We start from the raw sequence: 12,895 nt of genomic DNA on the forward strand, positions 1-12,895 counted from the left end.
CTTGTCCGCTATGTTCACACACCACGATACACATTTTCTTCCTTTGCAAAATGCAGCTCAAGGATTTTAGGCTTACAGCCCTGTGACTCCATGACAGATCAGTACCAACCAGAGCCCTCAAATGTACCTTCTCAGCTGAAATTCACTGTCAGAAGAAAAAAAATGAGAACTTTGTCCCATCACCAATCTCACAGGGGGGAAATATAAAGACAAAAAGATCAAAAATAAAAGGCAAAATGACTACCAACAATTAGGCTCAGACTCTGACTGCTTGGAGCCTGATTAAGTGATATGTAATTCATTCTCTGAAAAATTGGAATCTATTTTCTAATGCCCACAGACACCTCTCCCCAAATAAACAGATACAGGAAATAAAATGTAATGTTATAAAATGTATCATATAAAAAAATAAGTGAGAGACAAACTAATTTATTAACTATTCAAATACCATACTACAGAACAGGCAATTAATATGAGACAAAATGTCCTATTCTCTCACTTTCTCTTTCATTCCTTCTTTCTCTGATAATCTGGTCATACCGCAGTGTGCATCTTTTCTTACAGTTTCTATAAATTTGTGTCTGGTAAAGACTTTTACCACTGAACCTTGCGTCATTGTTTCTAGCACAAGAGCAGGCACCATACAGACCTAAGAACAGATCTTCTATTTTGCTACCCACAGATGCAGTGAATGCATTCCCTCCTCTGAAAAGGCAATGGCAACAAGCTGCCTGGGAGACTTAAGTTTCTAGATTCCCTTTCAGAGCAAACTCACCCACGGAGAATTTGTGATTTCTTCCTTCCCTATATTCTCATACAAAGACTTCCTTACCTTTCCACTTCTGAAGTGTATTATGAAAGCAACTAGACTAAATTCCTCAAATATTGGGTGGCATCTCCCCAGATTGGGAACCAGAATTTTTCTATGGATGTTTCCCTTGTACAAAGGTGTGGCCAAAGAGAAGGTCACAGACCACACTGGGATGTATGAAGCATTGGGCCCACTGCATCCTGTTACCTGAGTTCTTCAGAGCAAGGTATCTAGAAGCCCCAGTGTGCTAGACATAACATCAACTGCTGCTCAAACCATGCCTGTCTGTAGCTCTTTCCCTCTGCACCCTTGTAGGTGATACTGCATGTGGACCCCAGACTGACAGACTTATTCCTTTCCCCTACAGGTATCAGAGACAGCCCAACTAGAGCGATACTGCCCATTGCTTATCACTGACATGGCATAGAACTTCTCTGCTTCTTCTGAAACTTATAAAAATGTCCTGCACTCTGTTATGTATGTATAAACTTTCTTCAGAGTTCCTGCTGTCTATCTATAGCATCAAGCATTCCCCCCAAATGTATCTTGCCCAACAATACAATCTGTCACCATCTTGACACCTTCTATAGCTGATGGAACTAAGAATTTTTTTAGACAGGTTGTAATCAGAGAATAGGACTAAAAAGGAGATTCTGAAATAAGCTTAACTCTTTAAAACTCCATATCTATTAAATATAGTACTTTAAGTTCTAGCTAGAGCAATAAGACAACTAAAGAAAACCAAGGTGATACAAATTGGAAAGGAACAGTCAAAGTATCATTATAGGCAGACTATATGATAATATATGCAAGTGATTCCAAAACTCTACCAGGGATACAAGAATAATTTAAAAAAATCAATAGTTCTTCTTTATACAAATGATAAATGGGCTGAGAAAGAAGTCAGAGAGTCAACACCATTTACAATAGTCTCAAATAATAAAAAAAACTTAGAATAACTCTAAACAAGCAAGTGAAAGACCTATATGACAAGAACTTCAAGTCTTTGAAAAAAGAAATTGAAGAAGATATCACAATTTGGAAAGATTTCCCATGCTCATGGATCTTTAGGATTAACATACTGAAAATCATTATCTTACCAAACTCAATTTACAGATTCATTAAAATCCAACACAATTCTTCACAGACCATGAAAGAGCAATACTCAACTTCAAATGAAAAAAAAATAAAATTCAGGAGAGTGAAAACAATCCTGTAAAATAAAAGAACTTACGGAGCATCACCATCCCCGATTTTAAGCTCTACTACTGAGATATAGGAATAAAAATCACATGGTATTGGCATAAAAAAAACAGATACATGAATTGATGGAATCAAATCAAATATCCAGATGTAAACCTACACAATAATGGACACCTGATTTTTGACAAAGAAGCTAAAATTATACCATGAAGAAAAAAAAGTATCTTCAGCAAATGGTGCTGGTCTAACCGGATGTGGACATGTCAGAGAATGCAAATCAATCTATATTTATCATGCTGCACAAAACTCAAGTCCAAGGTGATCAAAGACCTCAGCTTAAATCCAGATACACTAAACCTGACAGAAGAGAAAATGGGAAATAATCTTGAATGCACTGTAACAGGAGAAGACCTCCTCAACAGAACACTAATAGCACAGGCACTAAGATCAAGAGCAACATTTATTAAATGGGACTTCATGAAACTGAAAAGTTTCTGTAAGACAAAGGATACTATCAATAGGATAAAACAGCAGCCTAAAGAATGAGGAAAGATTTTCACCAATCTGGCATCTGACAGAGGGCTGATTTCCAAAGTACATAAATAACTCAAGAAACTTGATATGAGCAAAGCAAATAATCCAATTAAAAATGGGTTGCAGATCTAAACAAAGAATTTTCAACGGAAGGATCTCAAATGGCTGAGAAATGCTTAAGGAGATATTCAACATCCTTAGTCATCAGGGAAATGCAAATCAAAATGACTCTGAAGTTTAATCTCACACCTTTCAGAATGACTAAGATCAAAAATACAAGCTCATGCTGGAGAGGATGTGGAACAAGGGGGAAACTCCTCCATTGCTGGTGGGAGTGCAAACTTGTATAGTCACTTTGGAAGTCAGTATGGTGGTTCCCCAGAAAACAAGAACTCAACCTACCATAAGACTCAGCTATATCACTCATGGGCATAATACCTAAAAGATGATCCATCATAAGACAAGGACACTTGCTCAACTATGTTCATAACTTTATTTGTAATAGACAAAACCTGGAAATAACCTAGATGTTCCATTCTACCAAGAAATGGGTAAAGAAAATGTGGTACATTTATACAAGGGAGTATTACTCCCCTATTAAAGACAATGACACCAGGAGATTTGAAGACACATGGATGGAACTAGAAAAAAATCATTCTGAATGAGGTAACCCAGACCGATAAAGACAAACATGATATGTACTCACTCACAAGTGGATATTATTTCTAATATAAAGGATAACTTTGATATAATCTGCATACCCAGAGAGACTAGGTAACAAATAGAGTTCATGGGCCGGGAGGGGCATCCAGATCTCCCTAGGAAAGGGAAATGGAAGAGACTTTGTGAGTGGACTGAGAGCAAGTGGGATGGGAACATGATTGATCAGGTTGTAGGGGGTACAGAGGAGGAGAGTGCATTTCAGGGTAGGCAGAAGCCTGGATTAAGGGACTCTCCCAGAAGTCTATGGGGAAGACCCCAGCTTACACTCCTAGCAATACTGGGTAAGAAGTCTGAACTGGCCATCTCCTGTGACCAGATTGGTGCCTGCCCCAATTGTCTTCCAGCAACTGATGGAGGCAGATGCAGAGAACCATAGTCAAACATTAGGTGAAGTTAGGGAATTCTTGCATGGAGGAGGAGAAAGGAGTGTAGGAGCCAGAGGAATCAAGGACACCACAGGAAGGCTCACACAATCAACTAACCTGGGTGACAGGGGCTCGCAGGGACTGAACTGAAACCCGGAATGCCTGCATGAGACTCCCCTAGGCATTCTGCATATATGTTACAGTTGTATAGCTTGGCATTGGCCGTCTTATGGAACTCCTAAGAGTGGAGAAAGGGCTGTCTCCAACTCTTTTGGCTATTCCTTTCCCAGCCTTAATACATGGGGAGTTGCTTAGTCTTACTGCAACTTGGTACGCCATGTTTCATTGATACTCATAGGAGGTCAACCCTTTCCAGGATAGAGATGGAAGAGGAGAGGATTGGGGGGTGGGAGGAGGGAATGGAGATTTTCTGTTCAGTGTCCAGGGCAGAACTAATCTGTACACTCAGAAGACAGTTTTACCAAATGTTCACTGAACAAAACAGCACCCTTAGGCCGATGGCCTCCTAAGATATGAGATTTTGACCAAGTTAGAGCAACAACCATGGTTTCCCTTCTGGGGAACAAGCTTCAGTTCTAATCAGAAAGCAGTTGATTCCCCGAGGAACTTAGTGCCACTGTTTCACCAACAGGAACATTTTGCCAACAGGTTTGATATTTTAGTATGTATAGTTGACAGCTGGATAATACCTGGATGTTATTCCTCTCCCAATGGCCTAAAAACCATTTCCCAGTATATTGGCAAATATTAAATAAGTAAAAGATAATTGACCCACCCTTTAGTTATATACAAAAATAAACTCAAAAATGTTAGAGACCAAAGTATTTAACTTGAAGATAAAAATTAACAAAGAATATTTAAACTTACAAAATAGATTGTTTAGTATGTTATGTGTATGGGCATTTGGTGTGGGAAGTTATTGGTTAATGAATAAAGGATCTTCCTTTGCCTGTGATAGGGTAGAGTAGAGCTATGTAGGGAAAACTAAAGTGAATGCTGGGACAAAAAAGGTGGAGTCAGAGAGACACCATGTAGCCGACAGAGGAGAAAGACGCCAGCAGCCAGCTGGAACCTTCCTGGTAGGCCACAAGCCTCATGGTAAAATATAAAATAATGGAAATGGGTTAATTTAAGATGTAGGAGTTATCCAGAAATACATTTAAGCTATTGGCCAAATGGCATTTAAAATAACATAGTTTTGGTGTGGTTATTTCGGGTCTGAGCTGCTAGGTGGTTGGGAAACAAACAAGTGGCTTCATCTTACTACAGATGTTATTTATTTATTTATTTTGCTGCATCTATGTCTGTACCAAATGTAGATTTGGTGCCCTTGGAGGCCAGAGGAGGGCATCAGATCCATGGGAACTGGAGTTGCATGTGACCATGAACAGCCATGTGGGTGATGAGAATCACCTGTTCCTCTAGAGTGTAGACAGTATTCAAACCACTGAGCCATCTCTCCAGCCCCAAATAACTATGCTCTTTAAGAACTCTGAGTTCAAAAAATAATCCTCAAATTAAATACAAAAATCATGTGCTTAGTCCTTTTAGGATGCTAGTCCCAAACAGAAAATCTACACAATAGACAGCTTGTGAACAGTACATATTTATTTCTCTTTAAGAGTAATAAATGCAAGATGAGGGTTCCAGTAGATTCAGATTCTGGTGAAGGCATTTCCTGGTTCATAAACAACACCTTCCTCCACATCCTCACAATGGAAGAGAGAACATGAAGCCCCTGTGTCTGTCTTTGATGAGGGAGTGAATCTCATTTTGAGGGCTCCACACTTATGACCTAATCACATCCAAAGACCATCAGGAATTCAATTTCAACATATAATTTTGGTGTAGGTTACACATCCACTCCATAAGACTCAGAAGATAAATTGATGGTGCATCACAAATTATGACATGCAATAAACCCTCCCATTAGCTAATACACATTCTATCAGAGTATTTTAAAACAGTAGTTGATGAAACTAAAAGCTATATTATTAAAAATCTGTTGCCAATGGGAAAACATTGTTAAATATCTGAGAATGTATAGGAAGAATCGACTTTGATAAGAATAACTGAAGGATTTTCTCTAATCAACAGATCTTACTTAAACAATCAGAACAGAAACTTGACTAAGGCAGAGATTCTGGCAGTGAGTGGACAAGTGAAAGGCACTGAGTGTCCCTTCCATAGTGACATGCAAACTCAACCACTGTTCTTCTACTAGAATGCTAAAACAAGAGAACAAACACAGCAATGACCGACAGTGCCAAGTGCTGGCATGGACAAGGAGCAGCTTCAACACTGCAGTAAGAATGCACCCTGATCAGCTTTGCAGGAGTCTGCGGTTTCCTGGGAAGCTGATCTAATCTCCCATGTATCACTGGTCATACATTAGTATTTTCCTAAGAGAACTGGGAACACTACACAGGAAAAATTGCAGGAACTCATTAACCATTGATGGAGTGTGTGCTATAAATCCATTCTAGATTGAAAACCAGTTAATCCTAATGGGCTATGAAACAACATTGACAGGCCTGGCCTACCTCAGAAGTGCTCTGAACTATACCTGCTGATAGTAAGGAAAATTACGGAACTAGAGACCATGTGATGGACAGCAATCATGAGGTAGCACAGGTGACCGGGAGGGGTCACCATCACTGCCAGCATCCGGAAAGTTTCATAGTACTTATTGCCAGTCAAGTAAAAGAACAAAATTTGAATATGGTTTTGTGATGGTTCATCTTCAGTGTCAACTTGGCTGGGTTTAGAATTGTCTGGGAGACAGACTTCTAGGTGTGTGATGTGTGGGGGAGTGTTTCCGCAGAGGTATGACTGAGGAGACACAATCAGAATGCGGGCAGTAATATTGTATGTCTAGGGTCTTGGGAGGTTAGCTAAATTGTAGAGATGATATACCTAAAAAACCCCAAATTTTATTGTATTTAAATAATACTGGAATTATTTTATTTTAATACATTTATATATGGTGTGTGTGTGTTTGTGTGCACATGTATTTGTAAGCTATGTAAAGTATGCGACAGTCACAGGGCAACCTCTGGACGTTGCTTCTCTCCTCCCACAATATGGCTCCTAGTGACTGAATTCAAGTTATCATACTTGGCAGTAATCATCTTTAGCTATGGAGCCACCTCTCTGCATCCCAAATTATCTGGTTTTAAAAGCTGACTATCTACAGCATGACTAAGCAGATTATGGCTCTAACTGCCTATCATGACCACCTCAATTCAGACCTCAGTGAAAAGAGAGCATTGACTCCTGCATGGTGACCTCTGAAATCCTCACAGCGGCCTCACTCTGTGCACACCTACACATGTGCACATCCACACATAAATACACACACAAAAGTAAATCAATTCATTACAGTTTTTAAACTGAAAATAAGCTAAACAAGTGCACGGAATCAGTGAAATGAATTATGTAAGGCATTCAGTGGATTACCAAGCAGCTGACAGAAAATAAACACACAGAGGAGGAGCAACGCCTTAGACACAGGATGAGATAAGCAGGGTGTGAGACGCAGGATATCATCTCCAGGACAATGCGCTAACATGCCCCGGGGTCATGGTTTGTGACTGCAAAGAGAAATATTAAAATTACTCTTTGATAATTGTTTTTAATATTTATTGTATATGAAGGACTGTTTTGTCTGCATGTATGTCTATGCAGCACAAGCGTGTATCGTGCCACAGAGTCTTGCAGAGGGTATCAGGCTTTCCGTAAGTGGAGTGACAGAATATGTGGACATGTAGGTACTGGGGATCTAACCAGATCCTCTGCAAGAGCACCCCATGCTATTAACTGCTGATCCATCTCTCAATCCCTGATTTAAATGATTGTTAATATTGGTGATAAATAAAGATTCATATTTGAATACATGAACACATATCATGACCTAATCATGATTCTAAATCATTAAAAATACAACTCAAAATATAAACAAACTGCGCCTGCCAGTGGGGTGCATTTACTAGCAATGCTCTGACTAGCAATGTTTACATTTCATTTTTTTTAGATTGAACATGTAGCCTCCTGGAAAAACAATGTAAAAACCCCAAGAAATATCAACTTTAAAACTATGAGTTTCTTAAAATAAAGGAAACAGCAAACTTTTTCCAAATTCAAGATTTGGAAAGATTATTAAGTGGTTGTAAAATGTGAAAACTAGAGGCAGGTTCGATGAAACTGGTCACAGGGTATATGTCTTTGGGGACTGAGTAACTCTACTTCCTGTTTGCCATGAACCTCCTCCCTGAAATTATTTTACTCAGGACACATCTATAAGAAATTACCTAATATATGACCTCAGTAAAATGCTGGAGTTGTTTGCTGGTCAGCCTGGCAGCAAACGCATCACTAAAAATCAAAGCGTCATCAACGCAGGCATCATGTATGTCATATTCACTGTTGGAGAAGCAGCCTTACTGCAGGGCTTATCAGTCATTTCATTGTTGAATGGAGAGAGTGGGTAGGGAGCATGGTAAACATCAGTCAACAGGAGAAGGATGAAGAAGAGAAGGAAGGAAAACAGAATCTGAGAAACAGGCGCATGGAGGGTGTTGGGAAGCAGAGAGCATCTCTCTACCCCAGCTGAACCGTGGAAATCTCAAGACCTGATTGAGTCCAGGTGTGTCAGGGCTTGGGCCATGTTGGGAAAAGTTGGCCCCGTTTTTCCATGCTATAGGAGCATAGGTGTATGGATGAATTTTATGTCAACTTGACACAAACTAGAGTCATCAGAGGGGAGGGAGGCTCAATTGAGAAAATACCTCTATAAGATCCAGCTGGTAAGATATTTTCTTAATTAGTGATTGAGGGGAGAGTGCGTAGCCCATTGTAGGTGGTGTCATCCTTGTGCCCATGATCCTGAAATTTTAGAAAGCAGGCTGATCAAGCCAGGAGCAGAGAGCCGGGAAGCAGCACCCCTCCCCCCACGGCATCTGCATCAGTTCCTGCCCACCTGTTCCTGCCCTTACTGCTTTTGATGATGAACTATTATGTGAACTGTGGGCATAATAAACCCTTTCCTTCCCAAGTTTCTTTTGGTTATGGTGTTTCATCACAGCAATAGAAATCCTACCTAGACAACAGGGAAGGGCAAAGGGCTCAACTAAGGCAGGACAGGACAAGGTCTGGCATTGAAGCCTGTCACAGGAATGCTTGTCACCACAACACATAAAATTATTTGCCGGGTTTTGTTCCACGTTGGTATCAATGAAGCCCACTCTTGCACATCCCTAGACAGTGAGTGGACTCACCACCTGATGAGGAAGAAGGACAAAAAAAGTCTTCAGGACCTGTAGAAAAGTCAATGAGTCAATAAATGAGCAGATTCAGGCTCCCAGGTGAAAGGTCCACCAGCCACACAGAGATGACTGAAGTGGCCTCTCTGGATTGTCAGGGCTCCAACCTTAATCCATCCCATTTCCCAAGAGTTCAGGGTAGAATTTGAGTCCAGACCCTTCCATCTCTGGGAATGTTTACCTACCAGGCCCCTGAGGACTACCCATAGATCTATCAAGAAACATTTCTTTCTTCTCCTAAAGTAAACTTTGGTCTGAACTACAATTAGCAGCTACCAATACCAAAAGTATACAAGACATTTCCAACATTCATAGGGAAACAGGAAATGTACCCTTCCGCACTCTCTGGGGCCATAGATAGGGCTGCTTCCTTCAGGGCAAGTGACCATCTTGAGATCTTCCAGGACATCCTTACCTGTAGAGATGACACACAGAGATCTTCACAAACCCCAGAACAACTAAACAGACCACACTGGACATTTGTGGAGGCTGAAAGGTAAAAGTAAGTGTGAGGGGCTCATTCAGGGCCCAGTCTCAAGTATCACATGGGAACTGGTCAATGACTAAGAAAAAATGGTCAGAGGGAGCTGTCCTAAGCAGAGGTGACCCCTCCAGGAGGCCCAAGTAAATTTGAGGAGAGCCAGGAGGCTTCCCTATCCTAAATCCTGGGAAAGGACAGATTTACAGAGGAAGATAAAAGCTCTAATGCAGGAGGCTGATCCTACCATTAGGACTAGAAAAATCTTTCTTTTCCTTCATTGTCTCATCTTGTCAAGAACCTTGCTTGCCCAACTGTCAACCCAAACTCAAGTCCACCAACAATGACAACAAAGGTATTAAAATTTTTAAGGGTGTGAAGAAGAAGAGAGGAAGAAGAGGAAGGTGAGGAACTTGAGGACAAGGAGGAGGTAAAGGAAACTCTGGTGTTCATAAAAGAAGCAAGGGGAGAAAAGGGGTGTGGAGAAATCTGAATGAAGAATGCAGTGATTGCGGCTAAAGGTATTCACGTCCTTTTTCCTGTTCCTCTCATCTGCAAAGAGCAACACACTGCAGCAACAAGTATGTCTGTTTTCCAGCACCAGCTCCAACCATCTGCCAGGATCTCATCTTGCGGGAAGCCCGCCAGCAAGGAGTCCGGCATGGGCAGCAGGAGATGCTTTCCCATGGAATCACAGGGTCAGAGAGAAGCAGAGGGCAGGACAGAGCACTCAGGGCCCATTCTGGGCTAGTCACGCATCTATAAAAGCCCAGAGCTCAGGCAGGAAGGACCAGCCATGAGAATTCCAGTCCAGGAACTGAGCAGATAGCCTGGAGGAAGCCCATAACCTAGGTATCCTACATTCCTCACTGGCTCTGCTCACCACAGCCAGTGACCAGGGACTTTTGGCTTCTTTCACACAAATGTTTTACTAACTTTCGAGTGAAATTAAAGGAATGAGTGTGTGTGTGTGTGTGTGTGTGGTGTGTGGGGGGTGGTTTAACCACACACTGTGCCCTGATTTTCCAATCAGAAGGAAACTACTTTCCTGAACCTGCTACATCTAGATATTAAATTTCCTATTTTAATGGAAATACAATGTATTGCTACTCAATAAAACCCTAAAGCTAAAATATCAGATACTGTCTTATTGTCCATGAAGGTGATAGTCTTTCAAAACTCAGTTGGAAAAATAGGGAAATATGGGGAGATACTAAAAGCATGAGAAGAAAACAAAAAGAAGAAAAAAAAGCATGGATTCTTCATTATGGGTCTACATTCTATATAAACAAATATTCCTCTTCACAGGCTTCCCAGCAGTTGCCAGCTTGAGATGTTCCTAGTGTTCCCTGAGTCTCAGCTAAAAAAGGTTCCATCAGAAGAACAAATGAATGGGAAGCAGGGGATGTAATTCAGTTGGTAGAGTTCAATCCCCATCACCACATAAAACTGAGTGTGATAAAGAACACATGTAAACCCAGCTAGGGAGCTGGAAACCAAAATAAGAAGATCAAAGAAAACACTGGCTACATAGCAAGTAGGAGTACATTTTGGGCTACATAAAACTCTGCCACAAAAGTAAAAACAAAGAAACAAGCAAACAAACAAATTCAGAGTAAAGCACAAATAGATAAAACAAGAAGAAACCAGAACTCTGCATGTAAAAGTTGTGGAAAACATAAAATATTTTGGCATAGATGATTTCTTTCTGTTATAGAAGAGCAATTAACTATATNGGCAGGAAGTATAGGTGGGATGACCAGGCAGGAATTAGAGGTGGGGCGATGAGAACAGGAGAATTTTGGGAAGAGGAAAGGTCAGTCTGCAGTTGTCATCCAGACGGAGAGGAAGCAAGATGAGAATGCCTTGCTGATGAAAGGTACCAAGCTACATGTTTAACACAGACAAGAATTATGGGCTAATATAAAATGTAAGAATTAGTTAATAAAAAGCCTGAGCTAATAGGTCAACAAGTTTATGATTAATGTAGACCTCTGTGTGTTTCTTTAGGGCTGAAAGGCTGTGGGACCAGGTGGGACAGAAGCCGTGATCAACACCCAGTGGAAATTCTTACAAAAAACTCTGAAAACCACTTAGGCCCACAGAATGTAGAGACAAACTAGCAGAATGAAGGCAAATGTAGTTGGAGACTGCTCGTTCATTTCTGGCTACCCAGACCTGAATAATCACACAGAAACTATATTAATTACAACAATGTTTGGCTAACAACTCAGGGATATTTCTAGATAGCTTTTATATCTTATATTGACCAATATCTATTATTTTGTATTTTACTATGAGGCTTTTTCTTTGCTATCTCTTGCTTCTTGAGAAGCTAGATGGTGTCTGCCTCCTTTGGCAGCTACATGGTGTCTCCCTGACTCTGCTTACTCTCTCTCTGTATCACTTCCAGCCTAGCTATATTCTGCCCTGTCATAGGTCAAAGCAGCTTTGTTCACTAACCAATAAAAGCAACACATATATAGAAGGACATCCCACATCAACACTGTTTTTGAATTGCTGCAGGAAGCAATTTCTCATCAAAGAAAAAACAATAAGAATTTGTGTCACATGCAAAAGACACACATGTGGCAACTGCAGAATAAATACAAAGTTCTGCAGGATTTCTTCGTGGGCTCATTGCTCCTTATGCAGTACCACTGTAGCTCTTTCATGTTACCTGTATGGCAACATAATGTCATGGCAGTCCGTCCATGTTATCCTGTATGTGATGTCATGGCAGTCCTTCCATGGGACTCTGTCTGTAATGCCATGGCAGTCCCTTCATGGGATGCCATCTCCAGCGTCACTGTAGCCCCTCCACACATCACTGTAGTCCTTTCATGTTGTCCATGGCCTTGTCAGAGGAGCAGCAGGTGACAATCGAAGTCCAATGTGTCAGTCCATGAAGCAGGGGCAGTAGAGCGCAAGCACAAGCAAGCGCATGCAAACTCACAATGACTTGCCCAAATTGGGCAAGACAACCTGTCAATGGACCAAAACCACATTGCCTCTTCATTTTTTCTTCTTCATTTCTCTCCCACCCTGGAGAACAGAGGTCACACAACAGGCAGCATCAACAAGCCCACAAAACTACAACTGGCACCCAACCTGAGTGAATCCTTTCGTTTTGCTCTCTTTTTGGGTTCTTCTTACCCTCTTTAGGGTATTATTCTTTCTTGCTTGCTGATCCAACTTCTGTGCCCATCTCAATTGTCTGCTGGCATCTTGAGTTTGTCCCTTTGGCTGTTTTTAGTGGGTTGACACCAATGGTCATTTTCTAAGCCCTTGGTGGTTGGGATGTTCTTTCTACATTTTCTTTTCTTTCCCCTGTTTGTCATCCTGGTTAGGAACTTTCCACTGTGCCTTGATTCTTCCCACTACCTGCCGCCACATGGCCCGCCACCACCGCTCTGGGACCGGCAGTCATTTCTTTTTG

Source organism: Alexandromys fortis, unplaced genomic scaffold (genome assembly GCF_014885135.2).
Source record: "Alexandromys fortis isolate MF-2015 unplaced genomic scaffold, M_Fortis_MF-2015_v1.1 scaffold_168, whole genome shotgun sequence".
NCBI classification, from domain to species: Eukaryota; Metazoa; Chordata; class Mammalia; order Rodentia; family Cricetidae; genus Alexandromys; species Alexandromys fortis.